General features: G+C 39.4%; 4 non-coding genes across 4 annotated transcripts; all 4 read right to left on the reverse strand.

Moving 5' to 3' along the window:
- Nucleotides 1–10,424: 10,424 nt before the first annotated feature.
- On the reverse strand, nucleotides 10,425–10,497 carry TRNAR-UCG (transfer RNA arginine (anticodon UCG)). Its single transcript has one exon. It is a non-coding gene; the product is annotated as a tRNA-Arg (tRNA).
- A 5,399-nt stretch (nucleotides 10,498–15,896) lies between these two features.
- Nucleotides 15,897–15,969, reverse strand: TRNAR-UCG (transfer RNA arginine (anticodon UCG)). Its single transcript has one exon. It is a non-coding gene; the product is annotated as a tRNA-Arg (tRNA).
- A 5,398-nt stretch (nucleotides 15,970–21,367) lies between these two features.
- On the reverse strand, nucleotides 21,368–21,440 carry TRNAR-UCG (transfer RNA arginine (anticodon UCG)). Its single transcript has one exon. It is a non-coding gene; the product is annotated as a tRNA-Arg (tRNA).
- A 1,752-nt stretch (nucleotides 21,441–23,192) lies between these two features.
- On the reverse strand, nucleotides 23,193–23,265 carry TRNAR-UCG (transfer RNA arginine (anticodon UCG)). The gene has a single exon. It is a non-coding gene; the product is annotated as a tRNA-Arg (tRNA).
- Between the last annotated feature and the right edge of the window lie 4,549 nt (nucleotides 23,266–27,814).

Consider the following 27,814-nt stretch of genomic DNA (forward strand, 5'->3'; position numbering starts at 1 on the left):
AGAATATTTCAAGTGAGTCCAAGTTTAATTTCAATAAAGAAAGCTGTATAAAATGACACGCTGCACATTTGGGTAACCAGCATGACTCTTTTCAGTGAAGAAGTGGAATGGTTCTGTTGCAATATACTATCACCCTGGCAAGCTGCTACGAGGAAGAGTAAACAATATGATTAGGTTTCAGCAAAAATGTATTAGTTCAGGGTGTGCACCTCAGATAGACTTAAACTTACACACCCTGGTCTGTGAGAGTAGTGCCCTATCCATTGCGGCATTGAGGGTAATGTGCAAGACAGAGTTCCAAAATCATCCTTTCATCTCAGTTCATGGCCACATACAGTATTTCTGCAGTCATTCGTTTCACTTTTCTGTCTTTAATTAAACTGACCATTTTAAACCTCCGGCACCCACCACTTCAATCTTACAGTTTCTGTGCTATCATAGGGCCTTGGAACTTTTGGCAAGTGGACAGAAGCAGTCAGAGAACCACATCACAATACATACTCCTTTGCCTGATACCTTTCACAACAAATTGCTGTTGGAAAAAGACGTTAACCAGTCCTTGCTCTCAGACAGACACCGAAAGCCTATCACCACCTCTACGAACATATTTCAATCAAACCAATATATATCATTCAACAATTATGCCTTGTATCAATATAACTACAACTCGAGACAGAAAGGAATTTAAAAAACAATCTGCCCATTTGAATAACCAGCATAGTTTTAAGGACGTACAAATTGGAATGTGACAATTTCAGAGTTCCTCATTCATAACAAGTCTGTGGGACAGTATCTCAGAAATATCTCAAGTTTATAGCAAAAATGGTTGTAAGGGTGATTTATACCACACAATTGCAACTAGGTGCCTCAATCTGCAAGAGACCAGTCCTTGACAGATTACACAATTTGGGCAACAGCAAAGGCTGCAATTGTGTCAATCCCTTATGATTCTTCTCCAGTACTATATTTTTTCTGAGGGACAATTAGCATTATTCCTGGAGAAAATCATAGAGCTTCTACGCATGCATAGTTTCTGCTTTCTGCACGCACACACTTCCTGCACTGCATCTACCCACAGTTCTGTTAAGAATGATTGTGCTGTGTCATATTGTTGCATACGTATTGCATATCCATGGCATTTAAGAAGAGGTACTTTGGTATGGCAGAAAGACAGAAAAGTAGCAATGCTGAAGGCATAACGTGACTGATTGTGCAGTTTGCATTGGGCTTTCTTAATGAGTGAGAGTGAAAGGAGTATTTTAAGAATGTGTTTCCAGTTTGTATGTAAAGATAAGTTGGGTGCTGTGAGAAAAAGACTCAACCATGAAGGGAGTCGAACCCTCAATCTTCTGATCTGAAGTCAGACGCCTTATCCATTAGGCCACATGGTCACTGCCTGTAATATGTTTGGGTGTTTAGGGTTAGGTGGTATGAATGGATGTGCAACATATCAATTAGAGGTGCGCAGGACAGGATCCCATACCGTTCTTCATCTTCTTTCCATCAAAGGAGTTTTTTCAAACAATATCTAGATAATTTCCAAAGTTTCATATCTTATGATGTGCTTTTTTGCCGTTAATCCTCCTTTCTTCTTTTATTGAATACTCTGTTTTATGCTGCAATGGTATTTTTGGATTCTTTGAAAAGAGAATGAAACTGCTTTGACAGTAGTTCAGACTTCCCATTTCTTGACTTGCTAATTTGCTCCCTGAATTAGCTTATACAAGTGACATGAACAGGGCCTTGACCTAAGCACGTACCTGAAAGCCTGTCACCACCTCACAGCAAAATTCACAGCAGCTCAAAACATTCATTTTGAAAGAGAATATTTCAAGTGAGTCCAAGTTTAATTTCAATAAAGAAAGCTGTATAAAATGACACGCTGCACATTTGGGTAACCAGCATGACTCTTTTCAGTGAAGAAGTGGAATGGTTCTGTTGCAATATACTATCACTCTGGCAAGCTGCTACGAGGAAGAGTAAACAATATGATTAGGTTTCAGCAAAAATGTATTAGTTCAGGGTGTGCACCTCAGATAGACTTAAACTTACACACCCTGGTCTGTGAGAGTAGTGCCCTATCCATTGCGGCATTGAGGGTAATGTGCAAGACAGAGTTCCAAAATCATCCTTTCATCTCATTTCATGGCCACATACAGTATTTCTGCAGTCATTCGTTTCACTTTTCTGTCTTTAATTAAACTGACCATTTTAAACCTCCTGCACCCACCACTTCAATCTTACCGTTTTTGTGCTATCATAGGGCCTTGGAACTTTTGGCAAGTGGACAGAAGCAGTCAGAGAACCACATCACAATACATACTCCTTTGCCTGATACCTTTCACAACAAACTGCTCTTGGAAAAAGACGTTAACCGGTCATTGCTCTCAGACAGACACAGAAAGCCTTTCACCACCTCTACGAACATATTTCAATCAAACCAATATATATAATTCAACAATTATGCCTCTGTATCAATATAACTACAACTCGAGACAGAAAGGAATTTAAAAAACAATCTGCCCATTTGAATAACCAGCAGAGTTTTAAGGACGTACAAATTGGAATGTGACAATTTCAGATTTCCTCATTCATAAGTAGTCTGTGAGATAGTATCTCAGAAAGATCTCAAGTTTATAGCAAAAATGGTTGTAAGGGTGATCTTTACCACACAATTGCAACTAGGTGCCTCAATCTGCAAGAGACCAGTCCTTGACAGATTACACAACTGGGGCAACCGCAAAGGCAGCAATTGTGTCAATCCTTTATGATTCTTCTCTAGTACTATACTTTTTCTGAGGGACAATTAGCATTATTCCTGGAGAAAATCATAGAGCTTCTACGCATGCATAGTTTCTGCTTTCTGCACGCACACACTTCCTGCACTGCATCTACCCACAGTTCTGTTAAGAATGATTGTGCCATGTCATATTGTTGCATACGTATTGCATATCCATGGCATTTAAGAAGAGGTACTTTGGTATGGCAGAAAAACAGAAAAGTAGCAATGCTGAAGGCATAACGTGACTGATTGTGCAGTTTGCATTGGGCTTTCTTAATGAGTGAGAGTGAAAGGAGTATTTTAAGAATGTGTTTCCAGTTTGTATGTAAAGATAAGTTGGGTGCTCTGAGAAAAAGACTCAACCATGAAGGGACTCGAACCCTCAAGCTTCTGATCTGAAGTCAAACGCCTTATCCATTAGGCCACATGGTCACTGACTGTATTATGTTTGGGTGTTTAGGGTTAGGTGGTATGAATGGATGTGGAACATATCAATTACAGGTGCGCAGGACAGGATCCCATACCGTTCTTCATCTTCTTTCCATCAAAGGAGTTTTACAAACAATATCTAGATAATTTCCAAAGTTTCATATCTTATGATGTGCTTTTTTGCCGTTAATCCTCCTTTGTTCTTTTATTGAATACTCTGTTTTATGCTGCAATGGTATTTTTGGATTATTTGAAAAGAGAATGAAACTGCTTTGACAGTAGTTCAGACTTCCCATTTCTTGACTTGCTAATTTGCTCCCTGAATTAGCTTATACAAGTGACATGAACAGGGCCTTAACCTAAGCACGCACCTGAAAGCCTGTCACCACCTCTAGAAATAAAATTCACAGCAGCTCAAAACTTTCATTTTGAAAGAGAATATTTCAAGTGAGTCCAAGTTTAATTTCAATAAAGAAAGCTGTATAAAATGACACGCTGCACATTTGGGTAACCAGCATGACTCTTTTCAGTGAAGAAGTGGAATGGTTCTGTTGCAATATACTATCACCCTGGCAAGCTGCTACGAGGAAGAGTAAACAATATGATTAGGTTTCAGCAAAAATGTATTAGTTCAGGGTGCGCACCTCAGATAGACTTAAACTTACACACCCTGGTCTGTGAGAGTAGTGCCCTATCCATTGCGGCATTGAGGGTAATGTGCAAGACAGAGTTCCAAAATCATCCTTTCATCTCAGTTCATGGCCACATACAGTATTTCTGCAGTCATTCGTTTCACTTTTCTGTCTTTAATTAAACTGACCATTTTAAACCTCCGGCACCCACCACTTCAATCTTACCGTTTTTGTGCTATCATAGGGCCTTGGAACTTTTGGCAAGTGGACAGAAGCAGTCAGAGAACCACATCACAATACATACTCCTTTGCCTGATACCTTTCACAACAAACTGCTCTTGGAAAAAGACGTTAACCGGTCATTGCTCTCAGACAGACACAGAAAGCCTTTCACCACCTCTACGAACATATTTCAATCAAACCAATATATAATTCAACAATTATGCCTCTGTATCAATATAACTACAACTCGAGACAGAAAGGAATTTAAAAAACAATCTGCCCATTTGAATAACCAGCATAGTTTTAAGGACGTACACATTGGAATGTGACAATTTCGAGTTCCTCATTCATAAGAAGTCTGTGGGATAGTATCTCAGAAAGATCTCAGGATTATAGCAAAAATGGTTGTAAGGGTGATTTATACCACACAATTGCAACTAGGTGCCTCAATCTGCAAGAGACCAGTCCTTGACAGATTACACAATTGGGGCAACAGCAAATGCAGCAATTGTGTCAATCCTTTATGATTCTTCTCCAGTACTATATTTTTTCTGAGGGACAATTTGCATTATTCCTGGAGAAAATCATAGAGTTTCAACGCATGCATAGTTTCTGCTTTCTGCACGCCCACACTCCATCTACCCACAGTTCTGTTAAGAATGATTGTGCTGTGTCATATTGTTGCATACGTATTGCATATCCGTGGCAGTTATGATGAGGTACTTTGGTATGGCAGAAAGACAGAAAAGTAGCAATGCTGAAGGCATAACGTGACTGATTGTGCAGTTTGTATTGGGCTTTCTTAATGAGTGAGAGTGAAAGGAGTATTGTAAGAGTGTGCCTCCAGTTTGTATGTAAAGATAAGTTGGGTGCTGTGAGAAAAAGACTCAACCATGAAGGGACTCGAATCCTCAATTTTCTGATCCGAAGTCAGACGCCTTATCCATTAGGCCACATGGTCACTGACTGCAATATGTTCGGGTGTTTAGGGTTAGGTGTATGATTGGATGTGGAACATATCACTTACAGGTGCACAGGACAGGATCCCATACCGTTCTTCATCTTCTTTCCATCAAAGGAGTTTTTTCAAACAATATCTAGATAATTTCCAAAGTTTCATATCTTATGCTGTGCTTTTTTGCCGTTAATCCTCCTTTCTTCTTTTATTGAATACTATTTTTTATGCTGCAATGGCATTTTTGGATTATTTGAAAAGAGAATGAAACTGCTTTGACAGTAGCTCAGACTTCCCATTTCTTGACTTGCTAATTTGCTCCCTGAATTAGCTTATACAAGTGACATGAACAGGGCCTTGACCAAAGCACGTACCTGAAAGCCTGTCACCACCTCTAGAAATAAAATTCACAGCAGCACAAAACATTCATTTTGAAAGAGAATATTTCAAGTGAGTCCAAGTTTAATTTCAATAAAGAAAGCTGTATAAAATGACACGCTGCACATTTGGGTAACCAGCATGACTCTTTTCAGTGAAGAAGTGGAATGGTTCTGTTGCAATATACTATCACCCTGGCAAGCTGCTACGAGGAAGAGTAAACAATATGATTAGGTTTCAGCAAAAATGTATTAGTTCAGGGTGTGCACCTCAGATAGACTTAAACTTACACACCCTGGTTTGTGAGAGTAGTGCCCTATCCATTGCGGCATTGAGGGTAATCTGCAAGACAGAGTTCCAAAATCATCCTTTCATCTCAGTTCATGGCCACATACAGTATTTCTGCAGTCATTCGTTTCACTTTTCTGTCTTTAATTAAACTGACCATTTTAAACCTCCGGCACCCACCACTTCAATCTTACAGTTTTTGTGCTATCATAGGGCCTTGGAACTTTTGGCAAGTGGACAGAAGCAGTCAGAGAACCACATCACAATACATACTCCTTTGCCTGATACCTTTCACAACAAACTGCTCTTGGAAAAATACGTTAACCGGTCCTTGCTCTCAGACAGACACAGAAAGCCTATCACCACCTCTACGAACATATTTCAATCAAACCAATATATATCATTCAACAATTATGCCTCTGTATCAATATAACTACAACTCGAGACAGAAAGGAATTTAAAAAACAATCTGCATATTTGAATAACCAGCAGAGTTTTAAGGACGTACAAATTGGAGTGTGACAATTTCAGAGTTCCTCATTCATAAGAAGTCTGTGAGATAGTATCTCAGAAAGATCTCAAGTTTATAGCAAAAATGGTTGTAAGGGTGATTTTTACCACACAATTGCAACTAGGTGCCTCAATCTGCAAGAGACCAGTCCTTGACAGATTACACAACTGGGGCAACATCAAAGGTAGCAATTGTGTCAATCCTTTATGATTCTTCTCTAGTACTATACTTTTTCTGAGGGACAATTTGCATTATTCCTGGAGAAAATCATAGAGCTTCTACCCATGCATAGTTTCTGCTTTCTGCACGCACACACTCCCTGCACTGAATCTACCCACAGTTCTGTTCGGAATGATTGTGCCATGTCATACTGTTGTATACGTATTGCATATCCGTAGCATTTATGAAGAGGTACTTTGGTATGGCAGAAAGACAGAAAAGTAGCAATGCTGAAGGCATAACGTGACTGATTGTGCAGTTTGCATTGGGCTTTCTTAATGAGTGAGAGTGAAAGGAGTATTGTAAGAGTGTGTTTCCAGTTTGTATGTAAAGATAAGTTGGGTGCTGTGAGAAAAAGACTCAACCATAAACGGACTCGAACCCTCAATCTTCTGACCCGAAGTCAGATGCCTTATCCATTAGGCCACATGGTCACTGACTGTAATATGTTTGGGTGTTTAGGGTTAGGTGGTATGAATGGATGTGGAACATATCAATTACAGGTGCGCAGGACAGGACCCCATACCGTTCTTCATCTTCTTTCCATCAAAGGAGTTTTTTCAAACAATATCTAGATAATTTCCAAAGTTTCATATCTTATGATGTGCTTTTTTGCCGTTAATCCTCCTTTCTTCTTTTATTGAATACTCTGTTTTATGCTGCAATGGTATTTTTGGATTATTTGAAAAGAGAATGAAACTGCTTTGACAGTAGTTCAGACTTCCCATTTCTTGATTTGCTAATTTGCTCCCTGAATTAGCTTATACAAGTGACATGAACAGGGCCTTGACCGAAGCACGTACCTGAAAGCCTGTCACCACCTCACAGCAAAATTCACAGCAGCTCAAAACATTCATTTTGAAAGAGAATATTTCAAGTGAGTCCAAGTTTAATTTCAATAAAGAAAGCTGTATAAAATGACACGCTGCACATTTGGGTAACCAGCATGACTCTTTTCAGTGAAGAAGTGGAATGGTTCTGTTGCAATATACTATCACCCTGGCAAGCTGCTACGAGGAAGAGTAAACAATATGATTAGGTTTCAGCAAAAATGTATTAGTTCAGGGTGTGCACCTCAGATAGACTTAAACTTACACACCCTGGTCTGTGAGAGTAGTGCCCTATCCATTGCGGCATTGAGGGTAATGTGCAAGACAGAGTTCCAAAATCATCCTTTCATCTCAGTTCATGGCCACATACAGTATTTCTGCAGTCATTCGTTTCACTTTTCTGTCTTTAATTAAACTGACCATTTTAAACCTCCGGCACCCACCACTTCAATCTTACAGTTTTTGTGCTATCATAGGGCCTTGGAACTTTTGGCAAGTGGACAGAAGCAGTCAGAGAACCACATCACAATACATACTCCTTTGCCTGATACCTTTCACAACAAATTGCTCTTGGAAAAAGACGTTAACCGGTCCTTGCTCTCAGACAGACACAGAAAGCCTATCACCACCTCTACGAACATATTTCAATCAAACCAATATATATCATTCAACAATTATGCCTTGTATCAATATAACTACAACTCGAGACAGAAAGGAATTTAAAAAACAATCTGCCCATTTGAATAACCAGCATAGTTTTAAGGACGTACAAATTGGAATGTGACAATTTCAGAGTTCCTCATTCATAAGAAGTCTTTGAGATAGTATCTCAGAAAGATCTCAAGTTTATAGCAAAAATGGTTGTAAGGGTGATTTATACCACACAATTGCAACTAGGTGCCTCAATCTGCAAGAGACCAGTCCTTGACAGATTACACAATTGGGGCAACAGCAAAGGCAGCAATTGTGTCAATCCTTTATGATTCTTCTCCAGTACTAAATTTTTTCTGAGGGACAATTTGCATTATTCCTGGAGAAAATCATAGAGTTTCTACGCATGCATAGTTTCTGCTTTCTGCACGCACACACTCCCTGCACTGCATCTACCCACAGTTCTGTTAAGAATGATTGTGCCGTGTCATATTGTTGCATACGTATTGCATATCCGTGGCATTTATGAAGAGGTACTTTGGTATGGCAGAAAGACAGAAAAGTAGCAATGCTGAAGGCATAACGTGACTGATTGTGCAGTTTGTATTGGGCTTTCTTACTGAGTGAGAGTGAAAGGAGTATTATAAGAGTGTGCCTCCAGTTTGTATGTAAAGATAAGTTGGGTGCTGTGAGAAAAAGACTCAACCACGAAGGAACTCCAAACCTCAATCTCCTGATCCGAAGTCAGACACGTTATCCATTAGGCCACATTGTCACTGACTGCAATATGTTTGGGTGTTTAGGGTTAGGTGGTATGATTGGATGTGGAACATATCAATTACAGGTGCTCAGGACAGGATCCCATACCGTTCATCATCTTCTTTCCATCAAAGGAGTTTTTTCAAACAATATCTAGATAATTTCCAAAGTTTCATATCTTATGATGTGCTTTTTTGCCGTTAATCCTCCTTTCTTCTTTTATTGAATACTCTGTTTTATGCTGCAATGGTATTTTTGGATTATTTGAAAAGAGAATGAAACTGCTTTGACAGTAGTTCAGACTTCCCATTTCTTGACTTGCTGATTTGCTCCCTGAATTAGCTTATACAAGTGACATGAACAGGGCCTTCACCTAAGCACGTACCTGAAAGCCTGTCACCACCTCTAGAAATAAAATTCACAGCAGCTCAAAACATTCATTTTGAAAGAGAATATTTCAAGTGAGTCCAAGTTTAATTTCAATAAAGAAAGCTGTATAAAATGACACGCTGCACATTTGGGTAACCAGCATGACTCTTTTCAGTGAAGAAGTGGAATGGTTCTATTGCAATATACTATCACCCTGGCAAGCTGCTACGAGGAAGAGTAAACAATATGATTAGGATTCAGGAAAAATGTATTAGTTCAGGGTGTGCACCTCAGATAGACTTAAACTTACACACCCTGGTCTGTGAGAGTAGTGCCCTATCCATTGCGGCATTGAGGGTAATCTGCAAGACAGAGTTCCAAAATCATCCTTTCATCTCAGTTCATGACCACATACAGTATTTCTGCAGTCATTCGTTTCACTTTTCTGTCTTTAATTAAACTGACCATTTTAAACCTCCGGCACCCACCAATTCAATCTTACCGTTTTTGTGCTATCATAGGGCCTTGGAACTTTTGGCAAGTGGACAGAAGCAGTCAGAGAACCACATCACAATACATACTCCTTTGCCTGATACCTTTCACAACAAACTGCTCTTGGAAAAAGACGTTAACCAGTCCTTGCTCTCAGACAGACACAGAAAGCCTATCACCACCTCTACAAACATATTTCAATCAAACCAATATATATCATTCAACAATTATGCCTTTGTATCAATATAACTACAACTCGAGACAGAAAGGAATTTAAAAAACAATCTGCCCATTTGAATAACCAGCAGAGTTTTAAGGACGTACAAATTGGAATGTGACAATTTCAGAGTTCCTCATTCATAAGAAGTCTGTGAGATAGTATCTCAGGAAGATCTCAAGATTATAGAAAAAATGGTTGTAAGGGTGATTTATACCACACAATTGCAACTAGGTGCCTCAATCTGCAAGAGACCAGTCCTTGACAGATTACACAATTTGGGCAACAGCAAAGGCTGCAATTGTGTCAATCCTTTATGATTCTTCTCCAGTACTATATTTTTTCTGAGGGACAATTAGCATAATTCCTGGAGAAAATCATAGAGCTTCTACGCATGCATAGTTTCTGCTTTCTGCACGCACACACTTCCTGCACTGCATCTACCCACAGTTCTGTTAAGAATGAGTTTGCCGTGTCATATTGTTGCATACGTATTGCATATCCATGGCATTTATGAAGAGGTACTTTGGTATGGCAGAAAGACAGAAAAGTAGCAATGCTGAAGGCATAACGTGACTGATTGTGCAGTTTGCATTGGGCTTTCTTAATGAGTGAGAGTGAAAGGAGTATTGTAAGAGTGTGTTTCCAGTTTGTATGTAAAGATAAGTTGGGTGCTGTGAGAAAAAGACTCAACCATGAAGGGACTCGAACCCTCAATCTTCTGATCCGAAGTCAGACGCCTTATCCATTAGGCCACATGGTCACTGACTGTAATATGTTTGGGTGTTTAGGGTTAGGTGGTATGATTGGATGTGGAACATATCAATTACAGGTGCGCAGGACAGGATCCCATACCATTCTTCATCTTCCCTCCATCAAAGGAGTTTTTTCAAACAATATCCAGATAATTTCCAAAGTTTCATATCTTATGATGTGCTTTTTTGCCGTTAATCCTCCTTTCTTCTTTTATTGAATACTCTGTTTTATGCTGCAATGGTATTTTTGGATTATTTGAAAAGAGAATGAAACTGCTTTGACAGTAGTTCAGACTTCCCATTTCTTGACTTGCTAATTTGCTCCCTGAATTAGCTTATACAAGTGACATGAACAGGGCCTTGACCTAAGCACGTACCGGAAAGCCTGTCACCACCTCTAGAAATAAAATTCACAGCAGCTCAAAACATTCATTTTGAAAGAGAATATTTCAAGTGAGTCCAAGTTTAATTTCAATAAAGAAAGCTGTATAAAATGACACGCTGCACATTTGGGTAACCTGCATGACTCTTTTCAGTGAAGAAGTGGAATGGTTCTGTTGCAATATACTATCACCCTGGCAAGCTGCTACGAGGAAGAGTAAACAATATGATTAGGTTTCAGCAAAAATGTATTAGTTCAGGGTGTGCACCTCAGATAGACTTAAACTTACACACCCTGGTTTGTGAGAGTAGTGCCCTATCCATTGCGGCATTGAGGGTAATCTGCAAGACAGAGTTCCAAAATCATCCTTTCATCTCAGTTCATGGCCACATACAGTATTTCTGCAGTCATTCGTTTCACTTTTCTGTCTTTAATTAAACTGACCATTTTAAACCTCCGGCACCCACCACTTCAATCTTACAGTTTTTGTGCTATCATAGGGCCTTGGAACTTTTGGCAAGTGGACAGAAGCAGTCAGAGAACCACATCACAATACATACTCCTTTGCCTGATACCTTTCACAACAAACTGCTCTTGGAAAAATACGTTAACCGGTCCTTGCTCTCAGACAGACACAGAAAGCCTATCACCACCTCTACGAACATATTTCAATCAAACCAATATATATCATTCAACAATTATGCCTCTGTATCAATATAACTACAACTCGAGACAGAAAGGAATTTAAAAAACAATCTGCATATTTGAATAACCAGCAGAGTTTTAAGGACGTACAAATTGGAGTGTGACAATTTCAGAGTTCCTCATTCATAAGAAGTCTGTGAGATAGTATCTCAGAAAGATCTCAAGTTTATAGCAAAAATGGTTGTAAGGGTGATTTTTACCACACAATTGCAACTAGGTGCCTCAATCTGCAAGAGACCAGTCCTTGACAGATTACACAACTGGGGCAACATCAAAGGTAGCAATTGTGTCAATCCTTTATGATTCTTCTCTAGTACTATACTTTTTCTGAGGGACAATTTGCATTATTCCTGGAGAAAATCATAGAGCTTCTACCCATGCATAGTTTCTGCTTTCTGCACGCACACACTCCCTGCACTGAATCTACCCACAGTTCTGTTCGGAATGATTGTGCCATGTCATACTGTTGTATACGTATTGCATATCCGTAGCATTTATGAAGAGGTACTTTGGTATGGCAGAAAGACAGAAAAGTAGCAATGCTGAAGGCATAACGTGACTGATTGTGCAGTTTGCATTGGGCTTTCTTAATGAGTGAGAGTGAAAGGAGTATTGTAAGAGTGTGTTTCCAGTTTGTATGTAAAGATAAGTTGGGTGCTGTGAGAAAAAGACTCAACCATAAACGGACTCGAACCCTCAATCTTCTGACCCGAAGTCAGATGCCTTATCCATTAGGCCACATGGTCACTGACTGTAATATGTTTGGGTGTTTAGGGTTAGGTGGTATGAATGGATGTGGAACATATCAATTACAGGTGCGCAGGACAGGACCCCATACCGTTCTTCATCTTCTTTCCATCAAAGGAGTTTTTTCAAACAATATCTAGATAATTTCCAAAGTTTCATATCTTATGATGTGCTTTTTTGCCGTTAATCCTCCTTTCTTCTTTTATTGAATACTCTGTTTTATGCTGCAATGGTATTTTTGGATTATTTGAAAAGAGAATGAAACTGCTTTGACAGTAGTTCAGACTTCCCATTTCTTGATTTGCTAATTTGCTCCCTGAATTAGCTTATACAAGTGACATGAACAGGGCCTTGACCGAAGCACGTACCTGAAAGCCTGTCACCACCTCACAGCAAAATTCACAGCAGCTCAAAACATTCATTTTGAAAGAGAATATTTCAAGTGAGTCCAAGTTTAATTTCAATAAAGAAAGCTGTATAAAATGACACGCTGCACATTTGGGTAACCAGCATGACTCTTTTCAGTGAAGAAGTGGAATGGTTCTGTTGCAATATACTATCACCCTGGCAAGCTGCTACGAGGAAGAGTAAACAATATGATTAGGTTTCAGCAAAAATGTATTAGTTCAGGGTGTGCACCTCAGATAGACTTAAACTTACACACCCTGGTCTGTGAGAGTAGTGCCCTATCCATTGCGGCATTGAGGGTAATGTGCAAGACAGAGTTCCAAAATCATCCTTTCATCTCAGTTCATGGCCACATACAGTATTTCTGCAGTCATTCGTTTCACTTTTCTGTCTTTAATTAAACTGACCATTTTAAACCTCCGGCACCCACCACTTCAATCTTACAGTTTTTGTGCTATCATAGGGCCTTGGAACTTTTGGCAAGTGGACAGAAGCAGTCAGAGAACCACATCACAATACATACTCCTTTGCCTGATACCTTTCACAACAAATTGCTCTTGGAAAAAGACGTTAACCGGTCCTTGCTCTCAGACAGACACAGAAAGCCTATCACCACCTCTACGAACATATTTCAATCAAACCAATATATATCATTCAACAATTATGCCTTGTATCAATATAACTACAACTCGAGACAGAAAGGAATTTAAAAAACAATCTGCCCATTTGAATAACCAGCATAGTTTTAAGGACGTACAAATTGGAATGTGACAATTTCAGAGTTCCTCATTCATAAGAAGTCTTTGAGATAGTATCTCAGAAAGATCTCAAGTTTATAGCAAAAATGGTTGTAAGGGTGATTTATACCACACAATTGCAACTAGGTGCCTCAATCTGCAAGAGACCAGTCCTTGACAGATTACACAATTGGGGCAACAGCAAAGGCAGCAATTGTGTCAATCCTTTATGATTCTTCTCCAGTACTAAATTTTTTCTGAGGGACAATTTGCATTATTCCTGGAGAAAATCATAGAGTTTCTACGCATGCATAGTTTCTGCTTTCTGCACGCACACACTCCCTGCACTGCATCTACCCACAGTTCTGTTAAGAATGATTGTGCCGTGTCATATTGTTGCATACGTATTGCATATCCGTGGCATTTATGAAGAGGTACTTTGGTATGGCAGAAAGACAGAAAAGTAGCAATGCTGAAGGCATAACGTGACTGATTGTGCAGTTTGTATTGGGCTTTCTTACTGAGTGAGAGTGAAAGGAGTATTATAAGAGTGTGCCTCCAGTTTGTATGTAAAGATAAGTTGGGTGCTGTGAGAAAAAGACTCAACCACGAAGGAACTCCAAACCTCAATCTCCTGATCCGAAGTCAGACACGTTATCCATTAGGCCACATTGTCACTGACTGCAATATGTTTGGGTGTTTAGGGTTAGGTGGTATGATTGGATGTGGAACATATCAATTACAGGTGCTCAGGACAGGATCCCATACCGTTCATCATCTTCTTTCCATCAAAGGAGTTTTTTCAAACAATATCTAGATAATTTCCAAAGTTTCATATCTTATGATGTGCTTTTTTGCCGTTAATCCTCCTTTCTTCTTTTATTGAATACTCTGTTTTATGCTGCAATGGTATTTTTGGATTATTTGAAAAGAGAATGAAACTGCTTTGACAGTAGTTCAGACTTCCCATTTCTTGACTTGCTGATTTGCTCCCTGAATTAGCTTATACAAGTGACATGAACAGGGCCTTCACCTAAGCACGTACCTGAAAGCCTGTCACCACCTCTAGAAATAAAATTCACAGCAGCTCAAAACATTCATTTTGAAAGAGAATATTTCAAGTGAGTCCAAGTTTAATTTCAATAAAGAAAGCTGTATAAAATGACACGCTGCACATTTGGGTAACCAGCATGACTCTTTTCAGTGAAGAAGTGGAATGGTTCTATTGCAATATACTATCACCCTGGCAAGCTGCTACGAGGAAGAGTAAACAATATGATTAGGATTCAGGAAAAATGTATTAGTTCAGGGTGTGCACCTCAGATAGACTTAAACTTACACACCCTGGTCTGTGAGAGTAGTGCCCTATCCATTGCGGCATTGAGGGTAATCTGCAAGACAGAGTTCCAAAATCATCCTTTCATCTCAGTTCATGACCACATACAGTATTTCTGCAGTCATTCGTTTCACTTTTCTGTCTTTAATTAAACTGACCATTTTAAACCTCCGGCACCCACCAATTCAATCTTACCGTTTTTGTGCTATCATAGGGCCTTGGAACTTTTGGCAAGTGGACAGAAGCAGTCAGAGAACCACATCACAATACATACTCCTTTGCCTGATACCTTTCACAACAAACTGCTCTTGGAAAAAGACGTTAACCAGTCCTTGCTCTCAGACAGACACAGAAAGCCTATCACCACCTCTACAAACATATTTCAATCAAACCAATATATATCATTCAACAATTATGCCTTTGTATCAATATAACTACAACTCGAGACAGAAAGGAATTTAAAAAACAATCTGCCCATTTGAATAACCAGCAGAGTTTTAAGGACGTACAAATTGGAATGTGACAATTTCAGAGTTCCTCATTCATAAGAAGTCTGTGAGATAGTATCTCAGGAAGATCTCAAGATTATAGAAAAAATGGTTGTAAGGGTGATTTATACCACACAATTGCAACTAGGTGCCTCAATCTGCAAGAGACCAGTCCTTGACAGATTACACAATTTGGGCAACAGCAAAGGCTGCAATTGTGTCAATCCTTTATGATTCTTCTCCAGTACTATATTTTTTCTGAGGGACAATTAGCATAATTCCTGGAGAAAATCATAGAGCTTCTACGCATGCATAGTTTCTGCTTTCTGCACGCACACACTTCCTGCACTGCATCTACCCACAGTTCTGTTAAGAATGAGTTTGCCGTGTCATATTGTTGCATACGTATTGCATATCCATGGCATTTATGAAGAGGTACTTTGGTATGGCAGAAAGACAGAAAAGTAGCAATGCTGAAGGCATAACGTGACTGATTGTGCAGTTTGCATTGGGCTTTCTTAATGAGTGAGAGTGAAAGGAGTATTGTAAGAGTGTGTTTCCAGTTTGTATGTAAAGATAAGTTGGGTGCTGTGAGAAAAAGACTCAACCATGAAGGGACTCGAACCCTCAATCTTCTGATCCGAAGTCAGACGCCTTATCCATTAGGCCACATGGTCACTGACTGTAATATGTTTGGGTGTTTAGGGTTAGGTGGTATGATTGGATGTGGAACATATCAATTACAGGTGCGCAGGACAGGATCCCATACCATTCTTCATCTTCCCTCCATCAAAGGAGTTTTTTCAAACAATATCCAGATAATTTCCAAAGTTTCATATCTTATGATGTGCTTTTTTGCCGTTAATCCTCCTTTCTTCTTTTATTGAATACTCTGTTTTATGCTGCAATGGTATTTTTGGATTATTTGAAAAGAGAATGAAACTGCTTTGACAGTAGTTCAGACTTCCCATTTCTTGACTTGCTAATTTGCTCCCTGAATTAGCTTATACAAGTGACATGAACAGGGCCTTGACCTAAGCACGTACCGGAAAGCCTGTCACCACCTCTAGAAATAAAATTCACAGCAGCTCAAAACATTCATTTTGAAAGAGAATATTTCAAGTGAGTCCAAGTTTAATTTCAATAAAGAAAGCTGTATAAAATGACACGCTGCACATTTGGGTAACCTGCATGACTCTTTTCAGTGAAGAAGTGGAATGGTTCTGTTGCAATATACTATCACCCTGGCAAGCTGCTACGAGGAAGAGTAAACAATATGATTAGGTTTCAGCAAAAATGTATTAGTTCAGGGTGTGCACCTCAGATAGACTTAAACTTACACACCCTGGTCTGTGAGAGTAGTGCCCTATCCAATGCGGCATTGAGGGTAATCTGCAAGACAGAGTTCCAAAATCATCCTTTCATCTCAGTTCATGGCCGCATACAGTATTTCTGCAGTCATTCGTTTCACTTTTCTGTCTTTAATTAAACTGACCATTTTAAACCTCCGGCACCCACCACTTCAATCTTACCGTTTTTGTGCTATCATAGGGCCTTGGAACTTTTGGCAAGTGGACAGAAGCAGTCAGAGAACCACATCACAATACATACTCCTTTGCCTGATACCTTTCACAACAAACTGCTCTTGGAAAAAGACGTTAACCGGTCCTTGCTCTCAGACAGACACAGAAAGCCTATCACCACCTCTACGAACATATTTCAATCAAACCAATATATATCATTCAACAATTATGCCTTTGTATCAATATAACTACAACTAGAGACAGAAAGGAATTTAAAAAACAATATGCCCATTTGAATAACCAGTAGAGTTTTAAGGACGTACAAATTGGAATGTTACAATTTCAGAGTTCCTCATTCATAAGAAGTCTGTGAGATAGTATCTCAGGAAGATCTCAAGATTATACCAAAAATGGTTGTAAGGGTGATTTATACCACACAATTGCAACTAGGTGCCTCAATCTGCAAGAGACCAGTCCTTGACAGATTACACAATTTGGGCAACAGCAAAGGCTGCAATTGTGTAAATCCTTTATGATTCTTCTCCAGTACTATATTTTTCTGAGGGACAATTAGCATTATTCCTGGAGAAAATCATAGAGCTTCTACGCATGCATAGTTTCTGCTTTCTGCACGCACACACTTCCTGCACTGCATCTACCCACAGTTCTGTTAAGAATGATTGTGCCATGTCATGTTGTTGCATACGTATTGCATATCCATGGCATTTATGAAGAGGTACTTTGGTATGGCAGAAAGACAGAAAAGTAGCAATGCTGAAGGCATAACGTGACTGATTGTGCAGTTTGCATTGGGCTTTCTTAATGAGTGAGAGTGAAAGGAGTATTGTAAGAGTGTGTTTCCAGTTTGTATGTAAAGATAAGTTGGGTGCTGTGAGAAAAAGACTCAACCATGAACGGACTCGAACCCTCAATCTTCTGATCCGAAGTCAGATGCCTTATCCATTAGGCCACATGGTCACTGACTGTAATATGTTTGGGTGTTTAGGGTTAGGTGGTATGAATGGATGTGGAACATATCAATTACAGGTGCGCAGGACAGGATCCCATACCGTTCTTCATCTTCTTTCCATCAAAGGAGTTTTTTCAAACAATATCTAGATAATTTCCAAAGGCTCATATCTTATGATGTGCTTTTTTGCCGTTAATCCGCCTTTCTTCTTTTATTGAATACTCTGTTTTATGCTGCAATGGTATTTTTGGATTATTTGAAAAGAGAATGAAACTGCTTTGACAGTAGTTCAGACTTCCCATTTCTTGATTTGCTAATTTGATCCCTTAATTAGCTTATACAAATGACATGAACAGGGCCTTGACCGAAGCACGTACCTGAAAGCCTGTCACCACCTCACAGCAAAATTCACAGCAGCTCAAAACATTCATTTTGAAAGAGAATATTTCAAGTGAGTCCAAGTTTAATTTCAATAAAGAAAGCTGTATAAAATGACACGCTGCATATTTGGGTAACCAGCATGACTCTTTTCAGTGAAGAAGTGGAATGGTTCTGTTGCAATATACTATCACCCTGGCAAGCTGCTACGAGGAAGAGTAAACAATATGATTAGGTTTCAGCAAAAATGTATTAGTTCAGGGTGTGCACCTCAGATAGACTTAAACTTACACACCCTGGTCTGTGAGAGTAGTGCCCTATCCATTGCGGCATTGAGGGTAATGTGCAAGACAGAGTTCCAAAATCATCCTTTCATCTCAGTTCATGGCCACATACAGTATTTCTGCAGTCATTCGTTTCACTTTTCTGTCTTTAATTAAACTGACCATTTTAAACCTCCGGCACCCACCACTTCAATCTTACCGTTTTTGTGCTATCATAGGGCCTTGGAACTTTTGGCAAGTGGACAGAAGCAGTCAGAGAACCACATCACAATACATACTCCTTTGCCTGATACCTTTCACAACAAATTGCTCTTGGAAAAAGACGTTAACCGGTCCTTGCTCTCAGACAGACACAGAAAGCCTATCACCACCTCTACGAACATATTTCAATCAAACCAATATATATCATTCAACAATTATGCCTTGTATCAATATAACTACAACTCGAGACAGAAAGGAATTTAAAAAACAATCTGCCCATTTGAATAGCCAGCAGAGTTTTAAGGACGTACAAATTGGAATGTGACAATTTCAGAGTTCCTCATTCATAAGAAGTCTTTGAGATAGTATCTCAGAAAGATCTCAAGTTTATAGCAAAAATGGTTGTAAGGGTGATTTATACCACACAATTGCAACTAGGTGCCTCAATCTGCAAGAGACCAGTCCTTGACAGATTACACATTTGGGGCAACAGCAAAGGCAGCAATTGTGTCAATCCTTTATGATTCTTCTCCAGTACAAAATTTTTTCTGAGGGACAACTTGCATTATTCCTGGAGAAAATCATAGAGTTTCTACGCATGCATAGTTTCTGCTTTCTGCACGCACACACTCCCTGCACTGCATCTAACCACAGTTCTGTTAAGAATGATTGTGCCGTGTCATATTGTTGCATACGTATTGCATACCCGTGGCATTTATGAAGAGGTACTTTGGTATGGCAGAAAGACAGAAAAGTAGCAATGCTGAAGGCATAACGTGACTGATTGTGCAGTTTGTATTGGGCTTTCTTACTGAGTGAGAGTGAAAGGAGTATTGTAAGAGTGTGCCTCCAGTTTGTATGTAAAGATAAGTTGGGTGCTGTGAGAAAAAGACTCAACCACGAAGGAACTCAAAACCTCAATCTCCTGATCCGAAGTCAGACACGTTATCCATTAGGCCACATTGTCACTGACTGCAATATGTTTGGGTGTTTAGGGTTAGGTGGTATGATTGGATGTGGAACATATCAATTACAGGTGCGCAGGACAGGATCCCATACCGTTCTTCATCTTCTTTCCATCAAAGGAGTTTTTTCAAACAATATCTAGATAATTTCCAAAGTTTCATATCTTATGATGTGCTTTTTTGCCGTTAATCCTCCTTTCTTCTTTTATTGAATACTCTGTTTTATGCTGCAATGGTATTTTTGGATTATTTGAAAAGAGAATGAAACTGCTTTGACAGTAGTTCAGACTTCCCATTTCTTGACTTGCTAATTTGCTCCCTGAATTAGCTTATACAAGTGACATGAACAGGGCCTTGACCTAAGCACGTACCTGAAAGCCTGTCACCACCTCTAGAAATAAAATTCAGAGCAGCTCAAAACATTCATTTTGAAAGAGAATATTTCAAGTGAGTCCAAGTTTAATTTCAATAAAGAAAGCTGTATAAAATGACACGCTGCACATTTGGGTAACCAGCATGAAACTGTTCATTGAAGAAGTGGAATGGTTCTGTTGCAATATACTATCACCCTGGCAAGCTGCTACGAGGAAGAGTAAACAATATGATTAGGTTTCAGCAAAAATGCATTAGTTCAGGGTGTGCACCTCAGAGAGACTTAAACTTACACCCCCTGGTCTGTGAGAGTAGTGCCCTATCCACTGCGGCATTGAGGGTAATCTGCAAGAAAGAGTTCCAAAATCATCCTTTCATCTCAGTTCATGGCCACATACAGTATTTCTGCAGTCATTCGTTTCACTTTTCTGTCTTTAATTAAACTGACCATTTTAAACCTCCGGCACCCACCACTTCAATCTTACCGTTTTTGTGCTATCATAGGGCCTTGGAACTTTTGGCAAGTGGACAGAAGCAGTCAGAGAACCACATCACAATACATACTCCTTTGCCTGATACCTTTCACAACAAATTGCTCTTGGAAAAAGACGTTAACCGGTCCTTGCTCTCAGACAGACACAGAAAGCCTATCACCACCTCTACGAACATATTTCAATCAAACCAATAAATATAATTCAACAATTATGCCTCTGTATCAATATAACTACATCTCGAGACAGAAAGGAATTTAAAAAACAATCTGCCCATTTGAATAACCAGCAGAGTTTTAAGGACGTACAAATTGGAATGTGACAATTTCAGAGTTCCTCATTCATAAGAAGTCTGTGAGATAGTATCTCAGAAAGATCTCAAGTTTATAGCAAAAATGGTTGTAAGGATGATTTTTACCACACAATTGCAACTAGGTGCCTCAATCTGCAAGAGACCAGTCCTTGACAGATTACTCAACTGGGGCAACAGCAAAGGCAGCAATTGTGTCAATCCTTTATGATTGTTTTCTAGTGCTATACTTTTTCTGAGGTACAATTTGCATTATTCCTGGAGAAAATCATAGAGCTTCTACCCATGCATAGTTTCTGCTTTCTGCACGCACACTCTCCCTGCACTGAATCTACCCACAGTTCTGTTCGGAATGATTGTGCCATGTCATATTGTTGTATACGTATTGCATATCCATGGCATTTATGAAGAGGTACTTTGGTATGGCAGAAAGACAGAAAAGTAGCAATGCTGAAGGCATAACGTGACTGATTTTGCAGTTTGCATTGGGCTTTCTTAATGAGTGAGAGTGAAAGGAGTATTGTAAGAGTGTGTTCCCAGTTTGTATGTAAAGATAAGTTGGGTGCTGTGAGAAAAAGACTCAACCATGAAGGGACTCGAACCCTCAATCTTCTGATTCGAAGTCAGACGCCTTATCCATTAGGCCATATGGTCACTGACTGCAATATGTTTGGGTGTTAAGGGTTAGGTGGTATGAATGGATGTGGAACATATCAATTACAGGTGCGCAGGACAGGATCCCATACCGTTCTTCATCTTCTTTCCATCAAAGGAGTTTTTTCAAACAATATCTAGATAATTTCCAAAGTTTCTTATCTTATGCTGTGCTTTTTTGCCGTTAATCCTCCTTTCTTCTTTTATTGAATACTCTGTTTTATGCTGCAATGGTATTTTTGGAATTTTTGAAAAGAGAATGAAACTGCTTTGACAGTAGTTCAGACTTCCCATTTCTTGACTTGCTAATTTGCTCCCTGAATTAGCTTATACAAGTGACATGAACAGGGCCTTGACCTAAGCACGTACCTGAAAGCCTGTCACCACCTCTAGAAATAAAATTGACAGCAGCTCAAAACATTCATTTTGAAAGAGAATATTTCAAGTGAGTCCAAGTTTAATTTCAATAAAGAAAGCTGTATAAAATGACACGCTGCACATTTGGGTAACCAGCATGAAACTTTTCATTGAAGAAGTGGAATGGTTCTGTTGCAATATACTATCACCCTGGCAAGCTGCTACGAGGAAGAGTAAACAATATGATTAGGTTTCAGCAAAAATGCATTAGTTCAGGGTGTGCACCTCAGAGAGACTTAAACTTACACCCCCTGGTCTGTGAGAGTAGTGCCCTATCCATTGCGGCATTGAGGGTAATCTGCAAGAAAGAGTTCCAAAGTCATCCTTTCATCTCAGTTCATGGCCACATACAGTATTTCTGCAGTCATTCGTTTCACTTTTCTGTCTTTAATTAAACTGACCATTTTAAACCTCCGGCACCCACCACTTCAATCTTACCGTTTTTGTGCTATCATAGGGCCTTGGAACTTTTGGCAAGTGGACAGAAGCAGTCAGAGAACCACATCACAATACATACTCCTTTGCCTGATACCTTTCACAACAAATTGCTCTTGGAAAAAGACGTTAACCGGTCCTTGCTCTCAGACAGACACAGAAAGCCTATCACCACCTCTACGAACATATTTCAATCAAACCAATAAATATAATTCAACAATTATGCCTCTGTATCAATATAACTACATCTCGAGACAGAAAGGAATTTAAAAAACAATCTGCCCATTTGAATAACCAGCAGAGTTTTAAGGACGTACAAATTGGAATGTGACAATTTCAGAGTTCCTCATTCATAAGAAGTCTGTGAGATAGTATCTCAGAAAGATCTCAAGTTTATAGCAAAAATGGTTGTAAGGATGATTTTTACCACACAATTGCAACTAGGTGCCTCAATCTGCAAGAGACCAGTCCTTGACAGATTACTCAACTGGGGCAACAGCAAAGGCAGCAATTGTGTCAATCCTTTATGATTGTTTTCTAGTGCTATACTTTTTCTGAGGTACAATTTGCATTATTCCTGGAGAAAATCATAGAGCTTCTACCCATGCATAGTTTCTGCTTTCTGCACGCACACTCTCCCTGCACTGAATCTACCCACAGTTCTGTTCGGAATGATTGTGCCATGTCATATTGTTGTATACGTATTGCATATCCATGGCATTTATGAAGAGGTACTTTGGTATGGCAGAAAGACAGAAAAGTAGCAATGCTGAAGGCATAACGTGACTGATTTTGCAGTTTGCATTGGGCTTTCTTAATGAGTGAGAGTGAAAGGAGTATTGTAAGAGTGTGTTCCCAGTTTGTATGTAAAGATAAGTTGGGTGCTGTGAGAAAAAGACTCAACCATGAAGGGACTCGAACCCTCAATCTTCTGATTCGAAGTCAGACGCCTTATCCATTAGGCCATATGGTCACTGACTGCCATATGTTTGGGTGTTTAGGGTTAGGTGGTATGAATGGATGTGGAACATATCAATTACAGGTGCGCAGGACAGGATCCCATACCGTTCTTCATCTTCTTTCCATCAAAGGAGTTTTTTCAAACAATATCTAGATAATTTCCAAAGTTTCTTATCTTATGCTGTGCTTTTTTGCCGTTAATCCTCCTTTCTTCTTTTATTGAATACTCTGTTTTATGCTGCAATGGTATTTTTGGAATTTTTGAAAAGAGAATGAAACTGCTTTGACAGTAGTTCAGACTTCCCATTTCTTGACTTGCTAATTTGCTCCCTGAATTAGCTTATACAAGTGACATGAACAGGGCCTTGACCTAAGCACGTACCTGAAAGCCTGTCACCACCTCTAGAAATAAAATTGACAGCAGCTCAAAACATTCATTTTGAAAGAGAATATTTCAAGTGAGTCCAAGTTTAATTTCAATAAAGAAAGCTGTATAAAATGACACGCTGCACATTTGGGTAACCAGCATGAAACTTTTCATTGAAGAAGTGGAATGGTTCTGTTGCAATATACTATCACCCTGGCAAGCTGCTACGAGGAAGAGTAAACAATATGATTAGGTTTCAGCAAAAATGCATTAGTTCAGGGTGTGCACCTCAGAGAGACTTAAACTTACACCCCCTGGTCTGTGAGAGTAGTGCCCTATCCATTGCGGCATTGAGGGTAATCTGCAAGAAAGAGTTCCAAAGTCATCCTTTCATCTCAGTTCATGGCCACATACAGTATTTCTGCAGTCATTCGTTTCACTTTTCTGTCTTTAATTAAACTGACCATTGTAAACCTCCGGCACCCACCACTTCAATCTTACCGTTTTTGTGCTATCATAGGGCCTTGGAACTTTTGGCAAGTGGACAGAAGCAGTCAGAGAACCACATCACAATACATACTCCTTTGCCTGATACCTTTCACAACAAATTGCTCTTGGAAAAAGACGTTAACCGGTCCTTGCTCTCAGACAGACACAGAAAGCCTATCACCACCTCTACGAACATATTTCAATCAAACCAATAAATATAATTCAACAGTTATGCCTCTGTATCAATATAACTACATCTCGAGACAGAAAGGAATTTAAAAAACAATCTGCCCATTTGAATAACCAGCAGAGTTTTAAGGACGTACAAATTGGAATGTGACAATTTCAGAGTTCCTCATTCATAAGAAGTCTGTGAGATAGTATCTCAGAAAGATCTCAAGTTTATAGCAAAAATGGTTGTAAGGATGATTTTTACCACACAATTGCAACTAGGTGCCTCAATCTGCAAGAGACCAGTCCTTGACAGATTACTCAACTGGGGCAACAGCAAAGGCAGCAATTGTGTCAATCCTTTATGATTGTTTTCTAGTGCTATACTTTTTCTGAGGTACAATTTGCATTATTCCTGGAGAAAATCATAGAGCTTCTACCCATGCATAGTTTCTGCTTTCTGCACGCACACTCTCCCTGCACTGAATCTACCCACAGTTCTGTTCGGAATGATTGTGCCATGTCATATTGTTGTATACGTATTGCATATCCATGGCATTTATGAAGAGGTACTTTGGTATGGCAGAAAGACAGAAAAGTAGCAATGCTGAAGGCATAACGTGACTGATTTTGCAGTTTGCATTGGGCTTTCTTAATGAGTGAGAGTGAAAGGAGTATTGTAAGAGTGTGTTCCCAGTTTGTATGTAAAGATAAGTTGGGTGCTGTGAGAAAAAGACTCAACCATGAAGGGACTCGAACCCTCAATCTTGTGATTCGAAGTGAGACCCCTTATCCATTAGGCCATATGGTCACTGACTGCAATATGTTTGGGTGTTTAGGGTTAGGTGGTATGAATGGATGTGGAACATATCAATTACAGGTGCGCAGGACAGGATCCCATACCGTTCTTCATCTTCTTTCCATCAAAGGAGTTTTTTCAAACAATATCTAGATAGTTTCCAAAGTTTCTTATCTTATGCTGTGCTTTTTTGCCGTTAATCCTCCTTTCTTCTTTTATTGAATACTCTGTTTTATGCTGCAATGGTATTTTTGGAATTTTTGAAAAGAGAATGAAACTGCTTTGACAGTAGTTCAGACTTCCCATTTCTTGACTTGCTAATTTGCTCCCTGAATTAGCTTATACAAGTGACATGAACAGGGCCTTGACCTAAGCACGTACCTGAAAGCCTGTCACCACCTCTAGAAATAAAATTGACAGCAGCTCAAAACATTCATTTTGAAAGAGAATATTTCAAGTGAGTCCAAGTTTAATTTCAATAAAGAAAGCTGTATAAAATGACACGCTGCACATTTGGGTAACCAGCATGAAACTTTTCATTGAAGAAGTGGAATGGTTCTGTTGCAATATACTATCACCCTGGCAAGCTGCTACGAGGAAGAGTAAACAATATGATTAGGTTTCAGCAAAAATGCATTAGTTCAGGGTGTGCACCTCAGAGAGACTTAAACTTACACCCCCTGGTCTGTGAGAGTAGTGCCCTATCCATTGCGGCATTGAGGGTAATCTGCAAGAAAGAGTTCCAAAGTCATCCTTTCATCTCAGTTCATGGCCACATACAGTATTTCTGCAGTCATTCGTTTCACTTTTCTGTCTTTAATTAAACTGACCATTTTAAACCTCCGGCACCCACCACTTCAATCTTACCGTTTTTGTGCTATCATAGGGCCTTGGAACTTTTGGCAAGTGGACAGAAGCAGTCAGAGAACCACATCACAATACATACTCCTTTGCCTGATACCTTTCACAACAAATTGCTCTTGGAAAAAGACGTTAACCGGTCCTTGCTCTCAGACAGACACAGAAAGCCTATCACCACCTCTACGAACATATTTCAATCAAACCAATAAATATAATTCAACAATTATGCCTCTGTATCAATATAACTACATCTCGAGACAGAAAGGAATTTAAAAAACAATCTGCCCATTTGAATAACCAGCAGAGTTTTAAGGACGTACAAATTGGAATGTGACAATTTCAGAGTTCCTCATTCATAAGAAGTCTGTGAGATAGTATCTCAGAAAGATCTCAAGTTTATAGCAAAAATGGTTGTAAGGATGATTTTTACCACACAATTGCAACTAGGTGCCTCAATCTGCAAGAGACCAGTCCTTGACAGATTACTCAACTGGGGTAACAGCAAAGGCAGCAATTGTGTCAATCCTTTATGATTCTTTTCTAGTGCTATACTTTTTCTGAGGTACAATTTGCATTATTCCTGGAGAAAATCATAGAGCTTCTACCCATGCATAGTTTCTGCTTTCTGCACGCACACACTCCCTGCACTGAATCTACCCACAGTTCTGTTCGGAATGATTGTGCCATGTCATATTGTTGTATACGTATTGCATATCCGTGGCATTTATGAAGAGGTACTTTGGTATGGCAGAAAGACAGAAAAGTAGCAATGCTGAAGGCATAACGTGACTGATTGTGCAGTTTGCATTGGGCTTTCTTAATGAGTGAGAGTGAAAGGAGTATTGTAAGAGTGTTTTTCCAGTTTGTATGTAAAGATAAGTTGGGTGCTGTGAGAAAAAGACTCAACTATGAAGGGACTTGAACCCTCAATCTTCTGATCCGAAGCCAGACGCCTTTTCCATTAGGCCACATGGTCACTGACTGCAATATGTTTGGGTGTTTAGGGTTAGGTGGTATGAATGGATGTGGAACATATCAATTACAGGTGCGCTGGACAGGATCCCATACCGTTCTTCATCTTCTTTCCATCAAAGGAGTTTTTTCAAACAATATCTAGATAATTTCCAAAGTTTCATATCTTATGATGTGCTTTTTTGCCGTTAATCCTCCTTTCTTCTTTTATTGAATACTCTGTTTTATGCTGCAATGGTATTTTTGGATTATTTGAAAAGAGAATGAAACTGCTTTGACAGTAGTTCAGACTTCCCATTTCTTGACTTGCTAATTTGCTCCCTGAATTAGCTTATACAAGTGACATGAACAGGGCCTTGACCTAAGCACGTACCTGAAAGCCTGTCACCACCTCACAGCAAAATTCACAGCAGCTCAAACTTTCATTTTGAAAGAGAATATTTCAAGTGAGTCCAAGTTTAATTTCAATAAAGAAAGCTGTATAAAATGACACGCTGCACATTTGGGTAACCAGCATGACTCTTTTCAGTGAAGAAGTGGAATGGTTCTGTTGCAATATACTATCACCCTGGCAAGCTGCTACGAGGAAGAGTAAACAATATGATTAGGTTTCAGCAAAAATGTATTAGTTCAGGGTGTGCACATCAGATAGACTTAAACTTACACACCCTGGTCTGTGAGAGTAGTGCCCTATCCATTGCGGCATTGAGGGTAATCCGCAAGACAGAGTTCCAAAATCATCCTTTCATCTTAGTTCATGGCCACATACAGTATTTCTGCAGTCATTCGTTTCACTTTTCTGTCTTTAATTAAACTGACCATTTTAAACCTCCGGCACCCACCACTTCAATCTTACCGTTTTAGGGCCTTGGAACGTTTGGCAAGTGGACAGAAGCAGTCAGA

This window comes from Pleurodeles waltl, chromosome 4_1, assembly GCF_031143425.1.
Source record: "Pleurodeles waltl isolate 20211129_DDA chromosome 4_1, aPleWal1.hap1.20221129, whole genome shotgun sequence".
NCBI classification, from domain to species: domain Eukaryota; kingdom Metazoa; phylum Chordata; class Amphibia; order Caudata; family Salamandridae; genus Pleurodeles; species Pleurodeles waltl.